The sequence below is a fragment of the Pinus tabuliformis genome, chromosome 2_2 (genome assembly GCF_031772625.1).
Source record: "Pinus tabuliformis cultivar Carrire ecotype Pingquan chromosome 2_2, CPIR1, whole genome shotgun sequence".
Classification (NCBI taxonomy): domain Eukaryota; kingdom Viridiplantae; phylum Streptophyta; class Pinopsida; order Pinales; family Pinaceae; genus Pinus; species Pinus tabuliformis.
The window spans coordinates 87,458,576-87,479,953 of NC_142300.1; the positions used below are offsets into that span (position 1 = coordinate 87,458,576).

At 38.6% G+C, this 21,378-nt stretch overlaps 1 pseudogene; it reads left to right on the top strand.

Moving 5' to 3' along the window:
* The first annotated feature begins 10,093 nt into the window (after positions 1-10,093).
* LOC149191559 (putative chromatin-remodeling complex ATPase chain pseudogene) lies at positions 10,094-11,356 on the top strand (annotated as a pseudogene).
* The last annotated feature ends 10,022 nt before the right edge of the window (positions 11,357-21,378 follow it).

The window sequence follows — 21,378 nt, forward strand, 5'->3', positions numbered from 1 at the left end:
AAGTGGATGTCAAAGCTGAACAAATGAAGAAGTACCCGTTCAACCTCCGAAGCTTCAACCCGTATGACCCACATTGCATTGTCAAGGATCACTGCATGAGAGTTCAGTTCAATTGGATCCATGGGGAATTTCATTGGGTCAAGGAAGACTCATGGAGGTATTGTTACCATCATTCCAAACCCAATGAATGGTTCGGTTTCACTATAGAATGGTTAGCATGGAAGCATGAAGTAACACCACGGAGAACACCAAGTAGCAGTAGCAGTAACAGTAGAGGCAGCAGAACCAAGCATACCGGCATGCGAAAAATGGAAGATAAATATTGTCGACCGCATAGAGGAGGCACAAATCTACAAGTTTGAGCATATCCACTTGTAGAACAAGCAACTATGGCTATTCAACATAAGAGGCAGTAGCGTGAAAAGTGAATCGTGTGAAGGTAGAGAGATAAGAAGAGAATGGAAGAAGCAGAGAAGGAGTTGCATGAGTTGAGGGAGAAACTCTGAAAAGAACAAGAGCTACGCCAACAAAAGAAGGAAGCGCAACAACAACAGATTCAGCAGGGGGCGCATCATGTGCAGACAGATGAAGCAGCGCCCATACAAGTAGTTGATTCTTTTGAACAGCTGGCATCAGGTGAACAGGGTGAGCCCTCGTAGGGAAAGACTTTTCTCATGAGATAGAACAGGCTTTCGAACAGTTGGATGTAGACATGGAGCAACTAGAATTGGAACAGGACACTGACCTCATGCCTCACCACAGAGAGGTCGACTCGCCCACTGCAATGCATCCAGATGATGAGCAAGTCTCGAATGACCAAGGATGCACTGAGATCCTTGGTGGTCAACCAGAAGCAGAGATGCATGACAGCTCCTTTGATGAATCTCAACATAGATTTGTGCACCCTGACAGAGTACCAACTCTAGAGGACTGAACATCCCCTGAGCAAGTTGAAGAACAAGTGATCATGACTGATGTGCACAAGGACCCAGCTGCTTTGGCCGATGCAACTAGAGTGTATGCCGAAGCCACTAGCTCCAGTGTTCACTTCCTCATAGTTGAGAATGAGCGAATGGCGAAGGAACTACAGGTGGCCAAGCAGGGAGGAGACTTGGTGACAATGTCTGCCTGAGCTGAACTGAAGAAGGCAATACTGGAGGAAGTGTTTTCCTTGGACATGGTTATGTGGGCATTGTACTCCAAGTTCAGTACCATGCATCAAGCAGTCGTTCATCTTCACGGATGGCAGCATCCATGTGTGAGAAGAGCTCGCATCTTGAAGAACATACATGCTACCATTGATAACATGCGAGCATGGATGATGAAGTATAAAGGAGCCCCGCTTCATTTTCCCAAGATGATGAAGGCCAATGTGGTTGAGCTACAAGCACATATCTAGAGTCAGATCCGAAACTATGAAGACCTACCACAATTCATCACTGGCATACAAGCTTCCCATGCACGAGTATTCAAGAGCATGGAGGATGTTGTGCACACATATGTGATTCCATCACTTGGGACTCTCACCCAAGCGAAGACCAAGAAGCATGTCCAACAGGATCTTGACTCGTACTTCAACGAGTTGATGTGTGTCGCCACCAGTCCAGACTTGCCTATTAGTGCAGACATCATGTGCAAGTATGTTGCTGGTCTGACCACATTGAGGACATTGTTGCACATTCTTTCAGATGAGTTGGACAAAGGAGCCCAAGAAGTGTACCCGGATGCCATGGAGGCAAGGTTCAGGTTCCAGACAGATGTCACAGCAGAACACATGGACACTATCAGAGACTACCAATCTTGGCACCAATATGTTACTATTGATCAGCATGAGGATGTCGAGTAGTTGGACTTCTATAGTTGTCTAAGTCAGAGTGGTGTCTAGTTTGGCTTGTTCAAGCCATTGTTCACATGGGTACATGTGCTTTGTATTGTTGAGTCATGTCAAGTGTAAGTCAAGTCTCAAGAGTGAATGTAACAGTCATAGAGTAGGTGAAGAGTCATGAGGGTAGTTGAACGGTCATAAAGGGGAATGTTAAGGGTCACCCCACCCTTAGCTATAAACAGTCCCTCATAACTCATATAAGGGCTTTTAGTTAGCCAAGATTATACTAAGACTATCTTGAAGAAGGCTTGGATAGTATTGTAACGTGTCTTGGCTTCTCCACTGCACGGAGCTATCTTTGCAAGAGTAGGAGGATGTGGATGTAACATTCTATTGATAAGGCTAGTAGGTTTACATGGTGTATTGTATGATTGTGACTTACACCTCTTTATATAATAAAAACCAACACATTTTCATGCATATGTTGTTATTGTAGTTGGACTGCTCTGGTTGCCTTAATGATATATGTTGTTTAACTTACTTACTTGTGTATGAACTGATTCACATGCAATTATATGAATCTTTTTGTTAATGTGTTGCATATGTTGTTAATGTTGTCACCATCCGTGTAGAATGCTCTGTCGGGCATCGGACAGACCTTTCTCTAAGCCTTGTTATATCAACCGTCACACTCATCTCGAACTGATCCATGAGTGCTATTCATGTTATCTTACCTTGTATGTTGGGACTTCCGCATCCGTGTTGACTGCTCTGCCAAAAGTTGTGCATGTCCTTTGTGTTGTGTGTTCCTATCCGAGTTGGGACTAATCCCTTTCAACCTGGAACTCACCTTCACTTTCCTCTCCCTTTGAAGTGTTGGAACCTCTCATACTCATTCCTTGACTCACTACATTAGTCACACCCTTGCCATTGACAGAGTTATCTTACTTGCCTTTGTGCGATATCGCGGTCAAGGCATTACCTTATGACCCACTGCTGGGACTCCTACACCAAATGATCTGAGGTCTAATTGGGACTTATTACAGGGGGGATCCCCTTGACATGTTGGCAGGTCTAGTACCGTCAACATATTGTTAATAATGTATGCATGAAAATAAAAATTATGTAGAAAATAGAGAACAACAAAAAAAATCTCACAAACACATATGACACATGATATGACCCGGGAAACCCTTTCATGAGAAAATTCTGACTTGAAGGTGAGGTCGCTATGCGCTCTTCCTCTAAATGGAAATATGGTTGTGAGTACAAAAAGAAGTAAGCCATGTGGCGTGTGGGATGCTAAAATGCACAAATCCTCTGTGTGTGCACTACCTTCTTCCCTATTGGCTATTTTTGTTCACTTGTAGAACAAATTTACTCAAAATAATGGAACCCCTTTTCCTCCTAATGGCCTAGTTATAACACAGCTTGATAGCCTACTAGTGGTTAGGTTTGACTACCTCAACTCTTAACCAAAGTTACAATATAGACCCTTCTAGATTCTTATTCATCATAAACACGTGGATAGCCCCTTTTTCATGAATAATGGGGATTTATGTGGCTTCCTCCCTAATTATGGTGGTGAAAATAAGAAGGTGAACTTCTGAGTGGCATAACTTTTTCATACAGACTCCAATTGAAGTGAATCTTGCTTTGTTGGAAAGGTACCTACGTTTCGAATAGGAAATAAAGGTGTTGTACTAAAGTATAAATTTCCCCCCTCCCCTTGCACAAAAAAATGTCATTTTATGCCTCAAAATTCTCTCATAAGGTTTCAAATCTCAATTTTCCAAACTAGGTCCCACTGGTAAAAATGGTCCTAAGAGCTTATTCTTCCACTTTTTCCACTCTAAAAGCATTAATATTGATGAAAAAAAATGTAATGATCCAATATGGATCACGCCTCCCCATTTTGGGAAGCTTTTGGTTATAAAAAACTTCTACTGAATGAGGTGAGGAAATGTTTCCTCCACCTTCTCTCTATTGTACCATTTAGCTTTTCCTAGAAGTTTCCCTTTCAACCCAATCTGCCAAAGGCCATGTTGCCCCTATCTTGTAGTTTTGGAACTCTTATGAAAAATTGTATCTTCTGTCAACTTTTCATGGGCATCTAGTGCCAAATATTTCATAGAAGGTAGGACTTGTTCTTGTTCCTGATCTAGCATGGAAGGCTCATAGAGTTTCATATTCTCTACATTCACAACTGAGTAAATGTACATATATGGTAGTAAACTGAGTCGATAGGAATTATCACCCATATTTTCTAGTATCTCGAAGGGACCATACCTCAGATCCTTGATTTTCTTACTAGGCCCCTGTAGCATCTCCTTGTTCAACTATATCCATAATCTATCTCCCACCTTAAACAATTTCTTTATTATGTGTTGATCATGCCCAACCTTATATTTCTCCTGTGACTTTTGCAATGTCTCTTGTACCTATATATGGATATTCCTGATCTTCTCTAAAATTTTTAGCCCTTAAGGTGTCTCCTGTAAGATCTTCCCTCACTCCTCCTTGTTTCCCATATGCAATGTCCAAAGGTGAAGGCGACAAATATCCAAAACAAGTTTCAAATGGGGACTTTCCTATAGAAGTGTGAACTGCTCTATTGTAAGAATGTTGTATATATACCATATTTTCATCCCAGGTCTTCGAATTCTTCTGGTTGTATCCCCTCAAAATTTGCACCAAAGTCTTGTTGACTACTTTTATCTTCCCATCTATCTATGGATGGAATGATGTAGATCTCTTTAACTTTGTATTTGTTTTCTCCCACAGTGTAGTCCAAAAATACACTAATAAATCTTATGTGCTTGTCTGAAATGATGCTCCTTGGTATCCCAAAGTGCACCTAGACCTATCCAAAGAACAATTTTGTTGCTTCTTTCCCACTAATGGTATTTCTATAGGGCATCAAAACACACATCTTGTTGAACCTATCAACTACCATGAACAAGTAGTCTTGTCCCTTCCTGGTTGTTCATAAACCTCCCACAAATTCCACGGAAATTATCTCCTAAGGATGAGTGGGTATAGGTAATGGATAATATAGACATTGTTTTGGATTGCTAGGCTTGTTGGTACAATAAATCATGCATCCTCTTATGAACCTAGATACTTTCTCTTGCATCTTGGGCCAATACACATACCTATGAAAATTGACCATGGTCTTCCCTACACCAAAGTGCCTTGCAACATTGGAGGGGTGAGCCTCTCTAATCAATTGCAATCACTCACCTTTAGGAATGCATAGATTATCCAACATGTAGAGTAACCCATCCTGGAGATGGTATTCAATGTTCTTGTCACCGTCGTGCACATGTATCTGACTCTACAACTATCGATACACCTCCATGAAGTCCTCATCCTCTAAATATGCCTCTTTGTATGCATCATGGGTGAATGGATCCATGTGCATTAGAGTTCCCAAGGTTGTGATCTTTGATGTGGGTGGCCTTGAAAGCATGTCAACAAACTTGTTGTGTTTCCCTTATTTTATTTAATCCCTAAATGAAATTGTTGTAGAAGTCGCATCCACTTTTAATTCCTATTTTGATGTAGCTTACTCTGAGCTTGCAGGTCGTACTGTAGTTGCTAGTGATCTGTGTGGATTATTGTCTCCTTTCCCATCAGATAGTGCTTCCACTTCTTCATAGATTGAACTGGGGCATAGATCTCCTTGTCGTAGGTAGGGTAGTTAAGAATTTCCCCATGAAATACTTCAAAATGGTGGTATACAAGCCTCCCTGCATCAATACCACTCCCTTAACATACCAACTCACACCTATCTCCACTTCAAAGGGTTGTTGCAATATTGGTAATTCTAGAACTAGTACTTGACTAATCTTCTTCTTTATCTCTATGAAATTCTTCTACTGGCCCTTTCCCACTAGAAATTCTTTCCACTTGTTGTTATGGAATGGAGCAGTGTTGCTATCGTTGAAAATGAAACTATTAATTTCATGAGGTAACATGTTTCCCTAATGAAACCCTTGACCTTAGAAACATTAGTAAGCATTGACCATTTCATGATGGCCTCCATCTTAGTAGGATCAATCTTCATCTCTCCTCCACCTATCACATACCCTAGCTATAGCAAGAACTGTGGTGCAAACTCACACTTCTTGAGATTTGCTAGTAGTTGGGACTTCTTTAATGTCTCCAGCACTACGTCAAATATGAGATGTGCTCCTCCTAGGTAGCACTATATAGAAATATATCATCCAAAATAAACAATAACAAATTAATCTATAAAACAATACAATACATCAATCATTAATCTCATAAACATAGATGGTGCATTTCATAGGCCAAAAAATATGCCTATCCAATCATACAAACCTTGTGTGGTTTTGAAGATGGTCTTCCAAGTATCTTTTTCTCTAACTCAAACCTAGTGATATCCATACTTTAATTCTAGCTTGCTGAAGTGTTTTTCTTGATGCAATTGATCCAACAGATCATCTATCCTAGCCAGGGGGTACTTGTTCTCGAGCATGATTTTGTTCAACGCAATGTAATCTATACACATCTACTAAGTTCCATACTTCTTTGGCACAATGATGATGGGTGACCCACATGGTGATGTACTCAGTCGAATGACATCCTGTTCCAATAGCTACTGCAATTATTTCTTCACCTCACTTGTTGCTATTACAAACTTCCTATATAACCCAATGTTTGGAAATGGGGAGTCTAACAATAGTTGGATCTCTGGGGTGGCAGGAGGGGGAAGGATTCTCATTAATCCTTAAGGAAACATCAAAGATAGATATGATTGGGGCCTGGGAAGTGTTAAAGCCTTGGAATTCTCTTGCAACAACATGGGGAATAACCACCTGGTCCAGACCTTGAAAGCAGCTGCTTTTCCGTTTGGTGTGGTGGCTCTGACTGGGGATAATGGGACCAGTTTCCCAGCAACAATTGATATGATATGATAATGATGTTGGGTTGATATAAGATATAATGGAAAATGATCTAACAAAAATGATCTATTTAAGCAATAAACACATGCATCTATCTATTCTAACATTATCTTTATATATACCCGGGAATAACTCAAATCATGCGATCTACAAAGATGTCTTAAAGAAAAAGGTAATAAAGATCATTAAATTTCTATAAGATAAGAAATTGTTTAAAGATAATTATTTTGACTAAATAGTTAGGCAAAATAATTATGAAAAATGTATCGCATATATCAATTGATCATGTATTCAATAAGGAATTATAGATGAAACATTTATACAAAAGTGCTTTGATGTTTAACTATAATTCAGATTTCCTACATAACACAATATAAGAAATATTACTGCTAATTCATCAACAAAACACAATCATAAGATAAAAGTACCATATATGAAAGGTCCTACTCATGAGATCAGTAATATTGATCTCCCTATTTTCAATCAAATATACTCTAAGAGTAAAAAAATGCAAATTCAGTAGAGTACGCTTCAATATCCAAGAAAATTAGATCAAGTTCCAACTATTTCATCAAAACATTCACAAAAGTACAGTAGTGCAAGATCTTGCAAAGTGTTTTGATAAAATCATAGACCCCTCTCTAAATGCATGAGAGAGGTTTAAATAATACACATATGTTTCAAAAATAGATTATTACATAAAAAATTGAGTAGGTTCCAAACAACATTCCTCGGAATAAGTGAAATAAAAACTAAAATAAAAATAAATGATGACAAGCTTCTCCAAATTGAATGGTCCTATTCAGCCATTCGGTCCTTGAGCTCGCAGATGTCTATCATTGGCTTAACTTGGGGAGGTTGGCCAATTCTAGATCTCAATTGTCCCGTGAATACAACATCAGTGAGAGGTGGCACCATCTTTTGAGAATAATTAGTTAAACAACGTAGAGTCATCCAATGACTGTGTGGTTTTACTAGAAACCACCAGTAGGTTTCCCAATCAAGCTTAGACAATTGCTTGATTGCTTCTACATTTGTTTGGGTAGTTTCTTTCCACTGTTCTTCTAATTGTTTAATGTCCGGGAGAGCTTCTGGCGTACATTCTCTGATAATATTGGCAGTGTGGAGGTTTTCATTGACAACCTCAATGATGTTGTTTGATGTACTAGCTACTCTTGATGTTTCCCTTTCTGCTTGTTTTAACTGTATGTCCCAATCTATAAATAAGTTGTCCTTGTGGGACTCCTCGATCTTTGGTAGATGAGCCTTCTTGCCATCTTTGGATTCTTGCCAAGAAATGAATTTTGATATCCTTTTATTTAGCTCTTCATATTCTAATCTTTGATCAATTACTTGATTGTTTAAGTTGTCACTTGATTCACAATAAGGTTTGATCAATGAGATTCTTTGACATAATATTTCTTGTTGATGTGCCAAAAGAGAATTTAATTGAAGTGCCTCTTTAATGAATTCATTTGGTTGAGGATTGTCTTTGAATTTGTCCAGTATAGCCTGCATTTGGTGAATCTGTGCATTCTTCTATGTAATGTATGTCTGATGTTGTATTGTCATTTGCTCAAAATTTTGTTGAAGTTGTGCCATTTGTGTTTTCACTTGCCTATTGGTGCTCCATATTTCCCACTCAAGTTCTTGTTGAAGCAGTTTAACTCTTTCTTCGTTTTCTTTAAGAAAAATGTTGAACTTTTGCTACCTTATTGATTATTGTAGTTGCATAGGCACCTGCAAATTGCGATAGCTTTGTAAATTTTTTGATGGATAAATGGGGTGTCTTTCCACACTACCTCCATTAGTTCACTTCCAAGAGTTGTTGTTGCCGATACATCCAATTTTCTTTTCTTCCTCTGCCCTTTTACTACAGCCTTATGTGTAGGGCTATAGAATATGTCTAGTGGCGGTATTTCCTCAACCTTTAAAACAATTTCAGAAGTTGGGTGTGCCGAGATGACTTCAACATCTTGAGTAGTTACAACTTCTTGTATTGTCACTTCTAGATTTATAATCTGAAGAGTGCGTTGTGGAGTCTGGAATCTAGAAGTCCCTTCAAAAACGGTCTTTGTTTGGAGATTTTTATTAAATTTCTCTCACTCCTATTCTAGGTTAATGATTGGGATCTTTTCTGTTTCAACCTGTGGGGAACCAGTCTCCATGTTTTTTTTGGTTGAGACCTTCTCGGTCATTTATTCAAGATTTTCCTCTATGTCCTGTTCAGAGTCTGCCTCAGGGCTTCCTTCTTTATTCTCATATTGGTGTTTAGAGTCTTCTAAACCTTGAACTAACTTTTCTTGTGATTCCTCAATAGAATTGTGCTTGGAACTCTCCTCTAGGCTTACGCTGGGCATAGGTTCTCTTACTTCTCAAATTTGTAATAGGTCCAGAGGGACCTATTCAAGACTTTTATTTATGTATATGTGGAATTATCTGAGGTCCTCTAATTCTAGCTTTAGTGATGCTAAATGTAAAACTTGTGAAAATGTTCCAACTTTCTCAAAGAGATCATCAAACCCATCATCCTCATGAATAAATTGCCTGATTTTGACCATGGAAGTGAAACTCTTGGCGATCTTATTGGGGTCATATTGTCTGCCTGGGATGGTAGACAGGTTTAGAGATGTGATGTTTTGTATTTCTTTTGATGCATGCCCAAGATCGTGTAACGTGAAAGCGCCACATTGCAACGGGAAGGTTGGTCATGTTATCAATCAAGAAAAAATATTTTAAATTCTGAACATCAATTTTTTAAATTTGTCAAAGGGTTGGTGTAAGTTTTGGGTCTAGTCTTTTCATCTGGTTTTAGAGTCTTGTTAAGAGGCTTGTTAGTATGTCAAATGGGGTTAATTTTCTGTTTTAGTCTATCATTGGTCTCATGTCTCACATGAATATCATATGTCGAAACTCATTTCAAAGTTCATATGCGCTACGAAACTGTCTAGGTGATTTCGTAGCGCAGAAACCCGGTATAGGTGATTTCGTAGCGCAAAGCACCGATTTTGCACTGACTGCATTACGAAATCAGGGATTCGTGCTGATCCATAGCAAATCTCACCCAGTTGTCATATTTATCAAAATCCGTTGTGTTTACATCAACAGTTGTCAGCTTATACACTTCGTCTATCATATCCAAACGCTTATCTTCATCATTAGGTCGTTAGGTGTCTTGGTACTGGCACATGTTTGCAGTTGTTACTGAGAAGGAGACAAAGGGTTCTGTTTACGATCTGAATGCATTTAATGGAAAGTTGCTTGCTGGCATCAATCAAAAGATTCAGTTATACAAATGGGAGCTCCGTGATGATGGTTCAAGAGAGTTGCAGTCTGAATGTGGCCATCATGGTCATATTCAAAGACCGCACTTAAACGTTTCAGTTGGCGATACATTATTATTGATGAAGCGCATCGAATAAAGAATGAAAATTCACTTCTTGCAAAGACTATGAGAATCTACAGCACCAACTACAGGCTTCTTATAACTGGCACACCTCTTCAAAACAACCTTCACGAACTCTGGTTTCTTCTCAATTTCTTACTTCTAGAAATTTTTAGTTCTGCTGAAACTTTTGATGACTGGTTCCAAATATCAGCTGACAATGACCAACAAGAAGTGGTTCAACAACTTCATAAGGTTCTTCGGCCATTTATTCTACGGAGACTGAAGTCAGATGTTGAAAAGGGTCTGCCTCCTAAAAAGGAAACCATATTGAAAGTTGGAATGTCACAAATGCAAAAGCAATTTTACCGGGCATTGCTTCAAAAAGACTTGGATGTTGTGAATGTTGGAGGAGAGCGTAAGCGCCTTTTTAATATAGCCATGCAATTGAGGAAGTGTTGCAACCATCCATATCTCTTTCAAGGTGCTGAGCCAGGTCCACCATGCACCACTGGAGACCATCTAATCACCAATGCAGGAAAAATGGTTCTTTTGGATAAGTTGCTTCCAAAACTGAAGGACCGTGATTCCAGAGTTCTTATTTTTTCACAGATGACAAGACTGTTGGACATTCTAGAGGATTATTGTATGTTCCGTGGATATCAGTATTGTCGAATTGATGGGCATACTTCAGGAGAGGATCGTGATGCTTCCATAGATTCTTTCAATCAAGAAGGGAGTGAAAATTTTATTTTCTTGCTTTCAACCAGAGCTGGAGGCCTTGGTATTAACCTTGCCACAGCAGATGTGGTCATTTTGTATGACAGTGACTGGAATCCACAAGTTGATCTACAAGCCCAGGATCGTGCACATAGAATTGGACAGAAGAAAGAAGTTCAAGTTTTCCGCTTTTGTACAGAGTACACTATAGAGGAAAAGGTGATTGAAAGCGCTTATAAGAAGCTTGCACTTGATGCATTGGTCATACAACAAGGACGTCTAGCAGAACAAAAAACTGTAAACAAGGATGAGTTTTTTCAGATGGTGAGGTTTAGTGCAGAAATGGTATTTAACTCCAAAGATAGCACCATAACTGATGAGGGTATTGACTGAATTATTGCGAAAGGCAAGGAGGCTACAGCAGAGCTGGATGCAAAGATGAAGAAGTTCACAGAAGATTGCAATCACTGGCAACATGTGGACTTACAAACTTGACTTCACTTAGTTTAAAAAAAAAAAGAGCAATGCAATAACTGCATCAGGCTTGCGTGCCTTAGCTGGTCTTGTGAACTTGACAAGTCTAGATCTGGTGATGTGCTCAGGGATTCATGGTGGATTGGTGCATCTAAAAAGGGCTTACAAAAATAGAAGCATTGAACATTGGATGGTGCAATTGTATAAAGAACTCAGATATCAAACCTCTGGCTGGGCTTACAAACTTGAAGGAGCTGCAAACTTATCGAAATAAAGTCGCAGATTCAGGCATTGTTTATGTAGGCTGTCCGGTGACTGTGGCATGCATGGATACAATTTCAGGTCTTGTTTCTTTGACATATCTCAACATAAAGTCATGTTGTATAACTGATGCTGGAAGCTAAAAGCTGAAGAACTTTTGAATTGAAAGACTCTGAACATGGCCTATAACAATATTACACATGCTGGCCTAGTACATCTAATGGTCATTATTCATAGCCAGTTTGGTTCATGATGCCTCAGACAGCTTAGAGGAGATGCAGTTAAGCCAGCAGAAAAAATCTCCTTAAGGAAGTCACACAGCAAGTAAGGTTATGTTCCAAATTTTGAAATTTTGATGGTTTTCCTTATTGCATTTTTTCTTGAAGAATCATATATCCCCACTCAGTTTTGAAAAGCTTTGGAGCAGCTGAAAAGAATATTTAAATATAAGGAAGCTCAAGATAGCAAATTTTTGGTATTAAGCTGTGTTTTACTGATTACATAGCAGTTTCGTAGCGCACTACAAAACTGCTGAAGATGATGCCTAATGCACAACAGTTTCGTAGCACGCTACGAAACTGTTGTAGCTACATAATTAAAACTCAGTCAACCAATTTTGAGGGACCGAGGGGAAAGTTTTGAAAAAGGAATCTCTTCAAAGGATCATGTAACAGGTGTCAACATTCAACAAGGGAAAAACAGGTGGAGGAAACATATATTTGAACTCTAAACCTTTTGTTATAAAGTGATCATAGTTACTACAGTTCATGATATGTCGGACAGCTTGGAGGAGGTTTTGTCTTCACACATGGGAAAGGTCGACAACACATAAAGGACGTGGCACTCTAATACATTTTTGTATAATCAAAAGAGAAGGACATGGTTCATTGGTTTCGAATATCTTTGAGGAAAACCAAAAGCAGATAAACAGGGGCAGTTTCCTACTTTTCAGGAGAAATTGAGAAGATGTGATATTAAGGGCCAGCAGGCAGCTACAAACACCTACCACAGCCAAACTAAAAGAGACCACTTGTTAAAGAATGAGAATTGATTGTAATTAAGGATATTATTAGCATGATATGGAGTTAGACTCCTATTTGCCTTAGATCTCTAAAAAGTCTAGTTAGCAGTTTGTTACGTTTAATAGGTAGTTAAAGTTTGAATAGGTGTCATAAGAAGTAGAATTCGAGTTCCCCTCATGTTGGAGGAGGAATCTCAGCCTTCTAAAAGAATTCTATATATAGGAGAAAAGGCAATGTACCAGGGGTTGGAAAATTATTCAAAAAGCTCTGATATTTGGCTTTAGGTAAAGACTCTTTTTCAGTAATACAAAGTTTTCTTTGCTTCTTAGGACTCAGGAAGGATTCGATGTTCAGAATGTGTTGTATTGTTCTTTTCCCAATATTTGCAGTGGTATGAATGTGTAATCACTTAGAACTCACTCATGGTGCTCTAATTTCCTGTATACATTCATAGACTGTGTGGTCCTATATGTTTCTGGTATGTTCTAAATGTGTTGAATCCTAAATGCCCTGACTTCTATGTAAGGTTGACAACAATGTTATACTGAAATGATGTTGACTCCATAAGCCCAATGGATAGTTTCTAATTGTGTTTCCACCACTCACATTTTACCTTTTTTTCACAAGAGTTAGCCATCTTTATCATAATCAAAGATCATTAATCTTTTGAGAGAGCCCTCTCAGGTTGGGGAGGCTAAGCCTAAGCCTAAAGTAGGTTTGAAATAGTTACTTAAAGTCTGCCTGATCACAGCAGCCTATCAGGGCCTGATTTTGAGATAACAGGCCAGATGGATTTCTTCTTTTCTTTGAGTGTTTTGGTTATACCATCACCCACTGTTTGATAAGCAATCTCTCGTGCTAGTAATTTATCCGAAACATAATATTGAAGAACATGGGGACTTGTAATACTCCTGAAAACTCTGATGTAGGTAAAAAATTCCTCACCAAACCATCTTTCGACTTGAAAGATGTCTATATTTTCTTCTTCTGAAAGTTTGGGGGCTTTCTTAAAAAAATGGTATAATAAATCGGCAACATGACACTATGACGAATTTTATAAAAATGGGAGGAAAATTGTGATTCCCACAATATTTTGTGATAAATATGGATGGGTGTAGGATCCTTTACAGTTCATTTCCATCCCATGTTTGGAAAATGTGAGAAAAAACATATAGCATCCATGACATAAGCACTCATGTATAAGGGAGGGATAACTGAGTGGAGACAATTCTATTACGTCTGTATTCTCTAATGGCCATGGCTAAATTATCTGACAAAACAGTATTCCAGTTCAATGCAATTGCATCAATCAAGGGAACCCATTCAATGGAAAACTTGGTGGTATCATCTTTTCCTAATAGCCTACACAACATTGCAGCTGCAAAATTGTGTGGGGCTGACAGGGAAGCAATGGGGTACATACCGGTTTTCTCCCGTCTGAATTTGTTGGAGCCAGACCTCCAATTTTGCATAACGTCCATTGGGTCTTCATTTTCCTTGGAAAAATTCTCGATAAAGGCTTTGTCATAAATCTTATGTGGCTGCGGCAAGTGGTACATTTGGCTCAAATTATCTGATTTGAATGATCCCATGACTTCTTGCCTGGAGTTTCTGAATGTTCTATCTGAAACATCCACATCATCAATAATCCATCTTACCATATCCATGTATGGTAAGATTTTTGGCCTTGCAAAAATCCTATGTAGGAAAGAACATGTCACTTCAAAGTAAGAAGCGACAGATGAATCTGCAACATCTGTTGTTTCTTTAGTTTCTAGGGGCCTTGGGTTTTCTTCCTCTAGTAAATTATACATTGCCTCCCACGATGTAGTCTCATCGTCCTTGTTACAGGTGGTATCAGAGAAGAGTGGTTTCATGTCTGACTACTCAGACATAGTAATCTCTGTGGTCTTTTTCCCTTTCTTAACCATCTCTGTGAGTGGTGTATTCTTTGAAAACTTCCTGAAATTCAGGCAAATGGAGAAAACAGTATAAAAATGCAGAGAGGTAAATGTAAGCGAAAACACAATTAGCATAGTAAATTCTGAAAGAATGTAAGGATGGATCTTTTATTTCAAACATGAATAAGAAATATATCTATCATCTCGAGTCATTAAATGAATAAATGCATTTAAACCTCATTAACTATGCATTAAGGCCTACACAAGATTTCATTTATGTCTTGTCAAAATATCGCATCACATGTTTCAAAATGATATTTTCAACTAGTTTGAATTATGTGTGATACCGATCTTACGATTGCGATGAATTGAAATATCGCAAATTAAAATCTCGCAGATCGCAAAATACCGCAAATCGTGAATCGCAATGACGGGTGGATCGCAAATCACAAATCACAATAACGGAAGGATCGCAAATCGCAAATTGCAATCAGGAATAGAACATTTTAAAGTTTCTTTGATTTTTTGCGATTTTCGATGAGCGGCATACTTTTTACCTTTTAAAGTGTGTTCCCTTTATGTGGAGGCTTATTTCATTAAATAGATATTTACGATATGTTGGACCCATTTGAAGTTTTATAACTATTTTAATATTATGTCAGGTCTGAATCACATCGCATGTCGCATTTTCTTGTGGTTTGTATGTTTTTCACTCTTACAAAAGTCGTGATGCGATTGTGATAAATAATTTTAAAGAATAGTTTAAGCCTTAAGTATTATAAAAGTTAAATTCTATCTTTGGGTCTTTTATGGGGGTTTCGCTTATCGCATCTCACGGATTCTGCCTCATGACTAACCTTTGTTACTTCAGATCCTGTGATTTTCGATAAAGCGAGAATGCCTAATCACAAAGTGACTTGGTTTGATATCTTAGTGTCATCCAAAGTCTTATTCTGAATGGTTTCAAAAGGGAAGCTCTTTATTTGCTAATTTTTTTGAAAAATTTTAAAGGGTCCCCATTTATTCATACAATATTAACTATTATTATAATAAATGGGAGGGGTTGTTGAACAGTACAACAATTGGCGATTCACTGGAAGAACTAGTTATCTCTGATAATTTTTAAGTTTCTAAAACTTTCAAAATAAAGATAGTTCAGGAAATAGGAATTGCATGAAATTTAATATAAGTAACATTTATCTGAATAAGAAAACAAAATCACCCAATTATAATTCATTTGATATCCTCTTCAAGATGGAAATTCCCTTGTTTACATCAGTCTTTATTTAGTTTAAAGATAAAGTAGGGGGATCTTGCAGATCATATTTTAGATGTACTCATTTGTCACAGGTAGAGCCTTTGTTGTCAGCAGACGTACATAGCCCCGATAGGGTTACCTTTTAACCATCAATGATTCAGTGTCCCATCTAGATAAGAGTGCAGTTTTTAGAGATAAATTCAGAATCATATATGTATTCTCTTCTTCTTCTTTTTTCTTTTTTTAAACAATTTATTTTTTCTAAAAAAAAAATTATTACTTAAAAGTCATTGTCTTGGGTTGGTGGCCAAATAGTGGAAATTCCATTCACTGGTTATAATTCAAATGAATAAGTTGGCTTGTGATGAGACCCCTTGTCTTTTGATTAAAATAATCTCAAGCCATTACCCTATTTTGATATGCAATATTGGTAATATCAATATATTATTTCCCTATGAACATGGTAAGCCGGCTCTTGATGATACCTCTTTATATTTTAAGTTTTAGTATATTTTAGAATTACACTCTAAAAAGAGAAAATTTTATTGGATGGGGAGAATAATCAACTCCTTAAGAGTTTCTGGATGACAATTATATAGTTGAAGATGCTTATCTATGGAAATTCTTTACTTTGTTAAAGATACTTTTCTTGATTGATAATAGAACAATAGTATCTTTATAAAGTTGGGGTTTCACAAAGAATAAATAATTTTGGTGGAAACAAGCAGATTTCATAGAGATAGAACCTAGTTAATTTTCAAATGTTATAATTATTTCCTTAACAATCTCTACTTATAAAAGCGAAAAATCAAAATATTTCAAGAGATTTTTTATTGTAAGGAAAAAAGTAAATACTATTTAACTTTTATTTTCCTAGGAAAAGTAAAGGCAATAGTGTACAAGGGATAGAGGAGGTTATCTCCTATGAAAAATATTTCTTCAAAATCTGCCCATTCACAGGCAGAGAATCTCTTGCTTGATAAATCTTGCAATAGAAACGTTGATGGATCAATTTGTTCTGCACTCTGAAATGGTCCAAGCCACATCCTTTGGAATTTGTTATGCTTACCTTTTTCGCCGTGTGCTTTATCCCATTTCAATACAAGATCTCCAAGTTGAAATGATTTTGGACTTACAGAATTTGCATCAAAGGAAGATTTAACTAATTGTTGATAATGGGCATGTATGATTTTGGTTTTCTCTCTTTCTTCTTCGAGTTTGAGGATTTGTGATTGCCTTAATCACAAATAATAAGAAGGATTTTCTTCAATAAATTGAACTAGGGATAGAGAGGGAATAGATACATTTGTAGGAAGGACAACTTCTTTCCCATAGACCAGATTAAATGGAGAAGTGCCTATTAAGGCCTTTTGTGTTATCTGATCTACTCATAGAGAAAATGTTAGAGATTTATGCCAGTTTCTTTGACTTTGATCAATAGTTCGTTTAATGATCCTAATGAGGTTTTTATTGGTTGATTCAGCTAAACTGTTTCCCTCAGGATAATAGTTAGCAGAATACTTAAGTTTAAAACCACTTTTGAGAGAAAATTATGTCATAGTATTGCCTGTGAAATAAGATGCATTGTCAAACATCAGGGTAGTTGGTAGGCCAAATCTCGTAATAATAAATTGATCAAAAAATTCGATAATGTTCTCAAAATTGGCTACCTTTAGTGGAATTTCTTCCACCCACTTAGTGAAGTAATCGGTTGTTGTAAGGATGTATCTATGTTGCTTTGAAGAGTGATCCGAATTGGATCCATAGAAAGACTGTCAAGAACCATGACTAAATCAGGTCGAACAAATCTCTAATGAAATCCAAAACAGTATCAAAAACACCCTAAACCAGTGGCCATGGCAGCTGATGTGGAACGACGAGGACCTCGGTCAAAGCGTGTTGACCAAGGCCCATGGAGACCGCGCAGGAGGCCCAAGTAGCCCCTGGGAGCCCCGGAATGGGAAAAGGGAGAGGTTTTTGACGCGCGATTAGTGCCTAGCGTTAATCGCACATCACTAAGTGAACAGGGCCAAAATGGGAAAGCCCGAGCACCCGGTCGCGTGGGGGAACCAGAGGACCGCGAGCGAGAAAAGGTAAAAGCGCTAAAGTACAAAGGCGGGACCCGCGCTCTGGAAACCGGTGGTTTTGATCAGGGCGCCCTTGAACGGTAAGAGGTTTTGGATAGGAGCAAAGCAATTCAATACACCGATGGATGCATGGCAGGCGGAGGTGAGAGAAAACCACAGTTGATTGCGCGCTATCGGTCGAAAAATTCAACCACGTGAAATGTGCGTATGGCGTCGGATCTGGAGAACCCAGATCGGACGGCTGAGATTGCGCTCGATGGAAAGAAGCAGAATCAACAGGGAATTAAGCCACGTTCTAAAGGGATTTGGAATTCGTTTGACCGCCACGGTGGAGGAAGAACACATCCACAGCGTAACTGAAGAAACGAACCAACAAATCATGCTGGCACCATTTAGAGGAGGACAAGTGGCCACTCCCTAAGTTTTCATGATGACGCCGAACGCAGGGAACTCCAAGCACAGCTGCAGAAGGTGAATCAACATAGGCGGAAGAGGAACTGAACGGGAATATGGATCGAATGGCTAAAGCCATGAACAAAGATAGTCGAACCAGTTAGAGTTGATTTGGAATCAGAATTGAGAAGAGTCCAAGCGACTAAGAGAAACAGTGAACAATGAACCCCTGAGAGGAGGACTGAACACAGAGAACATTAAAGCCAAGCAGAAGAGATAGAGGGCTGAGCTGACCACAAGCAGCGTCGAGCACCAGAGAGCTTGAAGATTCAAGCCTTCCCATAGAGGAATCTATCCGAACTGAGAATTACATTTGGCTCTTTCCACTGTAGACCAAGGGTCACAGAGCTAGTAGGAAGAAGAAGTTTGTGTACTCCGAGTGGCTTGGAGAATCCAAGAACCACCCTGCCAAGCAAAATCTGCTTCAAGAGAATTCATATTGAGTCCCTGTATTGTAATTTCTCTGCTGAAAGACACAATAAAACAATGCCACACTGAAGTTGGACCAGAGACGTAGCCCTGGAGAATAGAGTGAACTCCTTATTAAAACTGTTTGTGTCTTTGTGTTGCTTACTGTATTTCTCTGTTGTCTTTCCATTTTATTTTCTGTGTATTGGCAATCTGATCGATTCGTTGTTTCAATAACATAGAACACACACACCAGCACATGAGTCTGTAATACCTTTAGTTTAATAAATCTTTAACTGATGGCACTCATAGGGTGAATATCAAATCAAGTGGTATCAGAGCGTAAGGTTGTAAGGTTAGACAAGCTTGTGTTGGTATAGTTGTGAATGCTCACAAGATCAAAGCTCAAATTAGGAGAAGGAGAGTTGGTGGAAACTAATCCTGAAATTGGGAGAGTCTATCCTCGAAAGACCATGTCAGAAGAAAGTTCTATGGGGCTAGACCATCAATTCATAAAGAGTTTCCTAGCTATGAAGTCCATTGTTGAATAAATGTACCGAGACTTTAGAAAGCAAAAGGTGGAAGATGCATCAAGCTCTAAGCAAGAGAAAGAAGAAGATGAGTCTCACTTCCATGACAACTCCAAAGGAAAATGGAAAGAGGAAAACTTTCTCACACCTCCTAATAGCCCTGTACATAATAAGAAATCATCTTTGATTAAGTTAGATGTTAAATTTGATTTGCCTATATATGATGGAGAGCTAAATGCTGAAAAATTGGACAATTGGATTAGACAAATTGATCTGTATTGTAGGGTACAGAACATAAACTCAGACAAGAGTAAGATTCAACTGGCAAGCCTACACCTAGGAGGCACTGCCTTGGTTTGGTGGGAAGGTAGAACCCAAGCTGATATGAAAAGCCATGGTAAGACCATCTCTGTCTGGAGTGACTTTGTTTCTGCAATCAGGAAATAGTTCTATCCATTGGCCTACATGTAGCAGGCCATGATGAGTTGGCAAACTCTTCAGCAATTGAAGGGGCAAAGTGTACAAGGGTATACTCAAGAGTTCAGAAAGAGAGCATTGATGTTGGGTATCTCACTAGACTCACCAAAGACTCTTTTGAAGTACAATGGTGGTCTACACAGCTACATGAGGCATACCATCCTCATGTTTAATCACACTAGTATAGATGAGGTGTTTGTACAAGCTAATCATCTAGAGGCTAGAGGAAAGAATGGCAATCCAGAAGTTGGGGGACCATTCCAACCCACTGTAAGCAAGAGCAAGGAGAAAATAAAACAGAAGTGGAAAGCAAGGAAGGCTAACACTGCACAAAAATCCAAAGCTTCATGCACTCACTGTAAAAAGGAGGGGCATGATGATGAGCATTGTTGGATTCTGCATCCAGAGCTGAGACCTAAGAAGTCCAAGGGCAAGAAGAAGAAGACAACTGCAGCTATTCAGAGAGATTTGGGGTCAGACTTAGGATACGAAACAACCATAGCAGCCACAGGTATAAAAGGTAAGAATTCTGAAGCATCTACTAGTAATTCTGCTCAATCTGTTATTGGTGAAGAAAATGAGAGAAAAAGACATGAGCTTTTCCATATTCGAGTTATTTCCAAAAATCAAAACATTGATACTTTGTTTGATAGTGGATCTCAAGTAAATTTGATTTCTGAAGCAATTGTAAAGAAATTGGGATTATCAACTACACCTCACAAGAAACCATACCCATTAGGATGGTTGAATGATAAAGCACAACTACAAGTGATTGGACAGTGCAAACTCAAGTTTTCTTTTGGGTCGGCATTTGTAGATGAGGTTGAGTTAGATATAACTCCTCTGGATATATGTGGAATTGTTTTAGGAAGTCCCTACTTGTATGATAGAAAGGCTATTTTCTATAGAGCTGAGAACAAGTATCTATTGGTTAAAGATGGAATTGAATACTTTGTAAGAGCTCATAAGCTCAAGAATAACTATACTCTCATAAACTCAGGGCAAATGAAGAGAATGATTAATTCATGCAAACAATTCTTACTAATGGTTGTAAAGGAAAAGAAACCTGATAAAACCAATGTATTTGAGGGCTGTAATGTTGAACAAAAAGCTGATATAGAAAAGGTTGTTTCAGAGTATGATGTCTTGTTTCAAGAACTTAAAGGTCTACCACCCAAAAAGGGAATAGTACATGATATTATTTTGCAACAAGATGTTCCATTGCCTAACATTGGGATGTACAGGTTGTCCAGGTGTAGGATGTTATAGACAATTTTGTGCCTGGCAGCATCAGGCATGAATTGTCAATAATCCAAGGGATCCAAAGTCCCTAAACATGATGTTCCTGCCCCTAGAGGAACAAGGTCAGCAAACCAACAGCTCTCAGATCAGTTCTCCACCTGAAAACACTCAAAAACAAGCAATCCTGAAATCAAAGCAGGTGCTCCACTAGGCTTCTGCGCTGAAACTCAACTCCTCCATGGTGTACCTGCGTTGCAAAGCAGGTAGAACAAAGGCCACCTGCGCTGAGCGAGATGGGACAAGTGGCACACTGAGTCATTGCTCTGGAATCTTCCAAAAATGACACTTGGATCAGGGATTTCGCCTTGTGATGAGTCAGAGGCTCTGTTTCTCCAAGTGGAAGC